The sequence below is a fragment of the Rhinolophus ferrumequinum genome, chromosome X (genome assembly GCF_004115265.2).
Source record: "Rhinolophus ferrumequinum isolate MPI-CBG mRhiFer1 chromosome X, mRhiFer1_v1.p, whole genome shotgun sequence".
In the NCBI taxonomy this organism is placed as follows: Eukaryota; Metazoa; Chordata; class Mammalia; order Chiroptera; family Rhinolophidae; genus Rhinolophus; species Rhinolophus ferrumequinum.
In genome coordinates, this window is record NC_046284.1 from 61,270,797 (window position 1) to 61,277,263 (window position 6,467).

Below are 6,467 nucleotides of genomic sequence, written 5' to 3' on the forward strand. Positions count from 1 at the left end.
AAAGGGTCTCAAAATTTTGTGACAGATTTTTGGTCAAGTTGTTTCCATTAAAAAGTACTGATTTCAAAAAGTAGTGACTTCAAAACTGCCACACAAATGAAACAATGGTCCACAAAACTTTCTCCTTTCCTTCTGAAGGTTTTACAATGCGCTGTAATAATTAACCCATTTTTTACTATTAAACTTAAATGGCCAATTAGTTCTGAGACCGTTCTTCCACTCCTGTTTAAGACTGGGGTGGCAGCTATTGGGAATAGTATTCATTTAGCCTTCTAAAATTTCTGGGCAGACTTAGTGACCTTGCCAAATCCAGCTGCTTTCTTGTCCACTGCTTTGATGAAACCCACAGCAATTGTCTGTCTCATGACACGAACAGCAAAAATGGCCCAGAGGAGGGTAGTCAGAGAAGCTCTCAACACACATGGGCTTGCCAAGAACCATGTCAATGATGGCAGCATCACCTGATTTCAAAAACTTCGGGCCGTCTTCCAGCTGTTTCCCAGAATGATGATCAATCTTCTCCTTCAGCTCAGCAAATTTGCAAGCAATGTGAGCTGTGTGACAACCGAGCACAGGTGCATATCTGGCACTGATTTTGCCTGGATGGTTCAGGATAATCACCTGAGCCATGAAGCCAGCTGCCTCCATTGGTGGGTCATTTTTGCTGTCACCAGCCACACTGCCATGACGAACAACTTTGACAGACATATTCTTGACATTGAAGCCACATTGTTTCCAGGAAGAGCTTCACTCAAAGCTTCATGGTGCATTTCAACAGACTTTACTTCAGTTGTAATACTGAAGAGCAAAGGTGACCACCATGCAGGCTTGAGAACAGCAGTCTCCACTCGGCCCACAGAGATAGTACTGATACCACAAATTTTGTAGATATCTTGGAGGGGCAGGCACAAATATTTGTCAGTTGGATGAGTTGGTGGCAGGATGCAATCCAGAGCTTCAAGCGGCATAGTTCCACTGGCATTGCCATTTTTACAGGTGATTTTCCATCCCTTGAACCCAGGCATGTTAGCACTTGGCTCCAGCATGTTGTCACCATTCCAATCAGAAATTGGCACAAATGCTACTGTGTCAGGGCTATAGCCAATTTTCTTAATGTAGGTGCTGACTTCCTGAATGATTTCCTCGTATCTCTTCTGGATGTAAGTTGGCTCAGTGGAATCCATTTTGTTAACACCAACAGTTAGTTGTTTCACACCCAGTGTGTAAGCCAGAAGAGCAAGCTCACGGCTCTGCCCATTCTTGGAAACACCTGCTTCACATTCACCAACCCCAGCAGCAACAAGCAGGACTGCCCAGTCAGCCTGAGGTGTGCCTGTAATCGTGTTTTTGATAAATCTCTGTTTCCTGGGCCATTAGTGATGGTCACATAACACTTGCTGGTCTCGAATTTCCACAGGGAGATATCAGTGGTGATCCCAAACTCACGTTCAGCTTTCAGTTTATCCAAGACCCAGGCATACTTGAAGGAGCCCTCTCCCATCTCAGCAGCCTCCTTTTCAAATGTTTCAATGGTTCTTTTGTCGATCCCACCACATTTGTAGATCAGATGACCAGTAGTGTTAGACCTGCCGGAATCTATGTGTCTCATGACAACGACGTTGATGTTTGTCTTTTCCTTTACTATTTTGGATTAGATTTAGAGGTTTTTTTCACGACACCTGTATTCTGGTGGCAAACCCATTTTGCGAAAAAGCTTTCTTGCAACCTTTTCCTTTCAGCTTATTTGTTACTTTGAATCTCAAACGTCTCTCTTGTAGACAGTATATAGTTGGATAATTTTTAAAAATACAGTCTACCACTCTTTACCTTTTGGATTTTTTAATCCATTCATATTTAAAGTTATTAGGTATAGTTAGATTTATGTCTGCCATTTTACTTTTTGTTTCATATGTCTCTCATATATTTTTTGTTCCTCTATACCGCCATTACTGGTTTATTTTGCACTAAATGAATATTTTCTAGTGGAACATTTTGCTTTAATGATTTTTCCACTATATTTTTACTTATTTCCTTAATAGCTCTTCTAGGGCTTACAATATACATCTTAAATTACCAGAATCCATTTCAGCTCTATACTACATAAATACAGTGAGATATGGAATCATTACTTATAAATAACTCTATAATTTCTACTCATTTTATGCTATCATTGTTGTACATAATATATCTGAATATGTTACAAGCCTACAATACATTATTATAAGTAAGTGTGTTTTCAGTCAATTCATTTTTTTGATTGAGATATAATTGACATATAAAATTATATTAGCCTCAGGTATATGGTGTAATTATTTAATATTTGTATGTATTGCTAAATGATCTCCACAATAACTTTTTCTATAATTTTTATATCTATTAAAGAATCTTAGAAAAGAAAGAACAAGTGAATATTTATAGAGTTTGCTATATTTACCTTATCATTTATCCTTCATGATTCTCCATTTTTCTTTTGGATTTGAATTACCATGTGCTGTCATTTCATTACTTCAATACAACATTGCTCTCATTCACTTCCTTTGTGCTGATATTGTCAAATATATTATCTTTCTCTATGTCAGAGACCCAACAATACAATTTGAGTAATTCTTATGTCAGTTAAGAACAGGAAGAAGAATAAAGCATTTATATAGCCTTTTAAAATTACATACTAACCTTTACTTGTGTTCTTTGTTTCTGTAGATTCAAACATCAATCTGTGGTCACTTTCTGTCAGTCTGAAGAACTTCTTTAGGCATTTCTTATAGGATATGTCTACTAGCAATGACATCTCAGTCTTTATTTTGGAATGTCATTCATTTGTGTTCATTTTGAAAGATATTATTTGCTATATATGATTCTTGGTTGACAGGTTTTTGTTTGTTTGTTTATTTGTTTGGTCTTAGCACTTTGAATAGGTCATTCCACTGCCTTTTAGCCTCCCTGGTTTTAATGAGAAATTGACTCCTAGTTTTACTAGAGCTTCTTGTATGTGGTGAGCTGTTTTTCTCTTGCTACTTTCAAGATTATCTCTTTCAGTATTTTTATTATAATGCATCTGGGTGTGAATCTCTTTGTGGAGTCTGTTGAGTTTCTTGAATATATAGAATTAACATTATTCACCAAATTAGGGAAGTCTACAGGCATTATTTTGTCAAAGGTATTTCTCTGTTTCTTTATTCCATTCTCCTTATACTCTTATGTGTATGTCGGTGTGTTTAAGGATGTCTCACATTTCTCTGATGGTGTTAAATTTTCCTCATTCTCTTTGTTTTTCAAGTTGTGCAATCCTATTGATTTATCTTCGAGTTTTTTTATTTTTTTTTCTGACAGGTAAAATCAATTGTTGAGAATCTCTAGTGAATTTTTCATTTCAGTAATTATACAATTTTAGCTCCAGAATTTTCATTTGGTTCTTTGTTTTAATTTCTAATTATTTATAGATGTCCTCTGTTTGATGAGGCATTGCTCGTATAGATCTTATTCCTATTTTAAGCATGGTTTATGTCTCATAATATTTTGTTGAAAACTAATTAAATTTATTGAGACATGTTTTATGGTCTAACATGTGGTCTGTCCTGGAGAATATTCCACATGCATTTGCAAAGAATATGTCCCCTTGTCAGATGGGGTACTATAGATGTCATGTAAAAACTACATAAACATCTCAATAGATGCAGAAAAATCATGGGGTAAAAATTCAATGCCCCTCTATAATAAAATTTAAACAAATAAATAAATAAATAAATAAATAAATAAAATGAATAAAAACTAGTTATAGGAGGGAAATTCCTCAGCCTAAAAAGGGGGCTTGTATGAAAACCCCATTTCTAGCATCAAAGAGGAAATTAAAAAAAAAAAAAACAATTTCATTTACAATCACATCAAAAATAATAATTTGGGGAATAAATTTAACAAAAGGAATGCAAGAATATACTGTGCACTGACACTATAAACATCATTGAAAAAAATTAAAGATGACCTAAATAAATGTGTGTATTAGGACAATCCATAGAGACAGAATGTAGATAAATGTTTTCCAGGGGCTTGTGTGGATGGCATGTGTTACGTGATTGCTAAAGGTTATGGGTTTCGTTTTTTGGGTGATGAAAACATTCTGAAATTAGGGGTAGTGGTCATACAACTTTGTGATTATACTAAAATCCACTGATTGTACACTTCAAAAGTATGACTTTATGGTTTACGAATTAAATCTCAATACACCTTTTAACAATAAACAAAACCTGAATCTGAATAGAGAGTGCATTCGAAGAAAGCATAACTCAACAAACAAAAGCTCCTTCTTTTGGTACACCAAAAACTACATTCTCTAATACTAGGACCCTACAAATATCCATAATGTTGATTCTTGCATAGACTTGATCACGGTAGAAGAATCTTGAGCTCTGAGCTTTGGACTGCACTTCCAAGAAATATCACAGCATTTTTCAAGGACATTAAACCATCAACTGACCTTCCAGAACTTCTTCAGCTCTCAACACCTTGAGTGGATCTATTTCTGATCACAAAAATGGGTTCCAATAATATTTTCACCCATATTTTAAAAAATGTAATAATAATTATCTGATGTCTTTGAGTAAGAAGTCAGATACAGGGTATATTTTTGACCAGAGGTCAGAAAGACATGTACTATAAATGAAGAAAGATTACAAAGAAGCATTTGCAAATGTAGAGGGAAGGGAAAGAAATAAATGAGTAAACTAGTAAATAAAATAAGTTCAGAGTGATAAGTGCTCCCAAAAAAATAGAAGAGCACGTGCTAAGAAGTAACTTACATTCGGTATGCAATTTTGGTTTGGGTGATTAAGGAAAATCTTTTTTAGCAAATACCATTTGAACTGAAATTACAATAAAAGAAAGCAGTCTTTTGAAACTTTGGGAGAAGAGCATTCCAGGAAGAGGAGCAGCAATTTAAAAATCCTTTAGCAGGAAGGAGCTTGGAGATGAGTGACCAGGGCCATGGCAAATGAAGCTGCTGTATAGTTGGCGAGTGAAGAGTGCTATTAAAAAAGGTATAGAGGATTTTCTGGTCAAAATGGCAGAGTAGATAAATGCTGTGCTCTCCTTCCCTCATAACCATGTCAAACTTACAACTAAACTACAGAACAACCATCATTGAGAATCATCTGAAGTTTAGCTGAACCAAAGTTCTACAACTAAGGACATACAGAAGAAGCCAACTTGAGACTGGTAAGAGGAGCAGAGACACAGAACGAGCTGGTCCCACACCTGTGTATAGTGGTTAAAAATCAGGAGGGATGTCTTGGTTCATACCCCCCCACACACACACACAGAAGAGCAAGGGGTCACAGGTTCACACTAGGCTCCCCAGCCCAGACAGACATCCAGGCTGGGGAGATAAGTCCCACTAACTTCTGCTGTAAAAATCAGTGGTAAATGAGGGTAAAAGGGATCAAATATATGGTGATGGAAGGAGGACTGACTCTGGGTGTTAAACACACAACATGATATATAGATGATGTATTACAAAATTGTACACTTGAAGCCTATGTAACTTTACTAACAATTGTCACCACAGTAAACTTTAATTAAAAAAAAAAAAGAAGAAGAAGAAAGAAAACCAGTGGAGATTGACTGAGTGAGATGGAGGCTGACTGCAATCCCAGGTGATCCTCTTAAATGGGATGCACATAGACTTAGTTGCTAATGGACTCACTTGCTCTGAGCTCTACTGCTGGGGCAGCAGGGACATACAGGAAGGAACTCAATTGTCTGGTTCCAGGGCAAGAGCAGTAAGGGCAGGTTTCTCCCAGACAAAACTGCCAGCAGAATCCATTATTTCTTTGTTGAGCTCTACCCACTTCCAGCATGCAGATGTCAGCAGCCTCCATATCTGAGTCTCCATCAACCTGGCTAACACCATTTGTTTGCTTTGCCTTGGTGATTCCCAGAGACCCCACCCAAGCAATCTTTTGGGGGCACCCAAGCTGCTTCCAGTGACATTTCCATACAAGTGGCCTGTCTTGGATCATGCTTTGGACTCTCCTAAAATCTCTCAAAGGTTCACAAAACCCAAACAAGCAGCATCTAGCTTCTGTGTGTCTAAGACCTCTTGAGGAGTCATAAGCCTAACACTAGCTGCAGCTGGCCTCGATTCCCAACTTGGACTCTTGAGGCACCTCCAAGCACCGTGTGAATCTATGGATTGTTTTGTGGCTGGTGCCAGGTGGCCCCGGACAGGGCAAAGGCTGTGGCTGATCCAGGCCTGGGGCAGAGCCCCTCCTTGGAGATCATGGGGCTGGCATGGCTGGTAGCCAGCTTCGACCAAGACAGAGCATCACTGGCTGCCTCCAAGGATGACACAGCCAAAGAGCAGATTGGGCAGGCACCAGAGCCCTCTTAAAGTGAATCCTGCTCCATAATGTGTCAGCCCTGGCACAATAGTTTCTCCACTGTAATTATGGCCTGTCCTCTCAATCAATCAGCCT

General features: G+C 38.0%; 1 pseudogene; it reads right to left on the reverse strand.

Annotated features, from left to right (window-relative positions):
• Positions 1-260: 260 nt before the first annotated feature.
• On the reverse strand, positions 261-1,540 carry LOC117022992 (elongation factor 1-alpha 1-like; annotated as a pseudogene).
• Between the last annotated feature and the right edge of the window lie 4,927 nt (positions 1,541-6,467).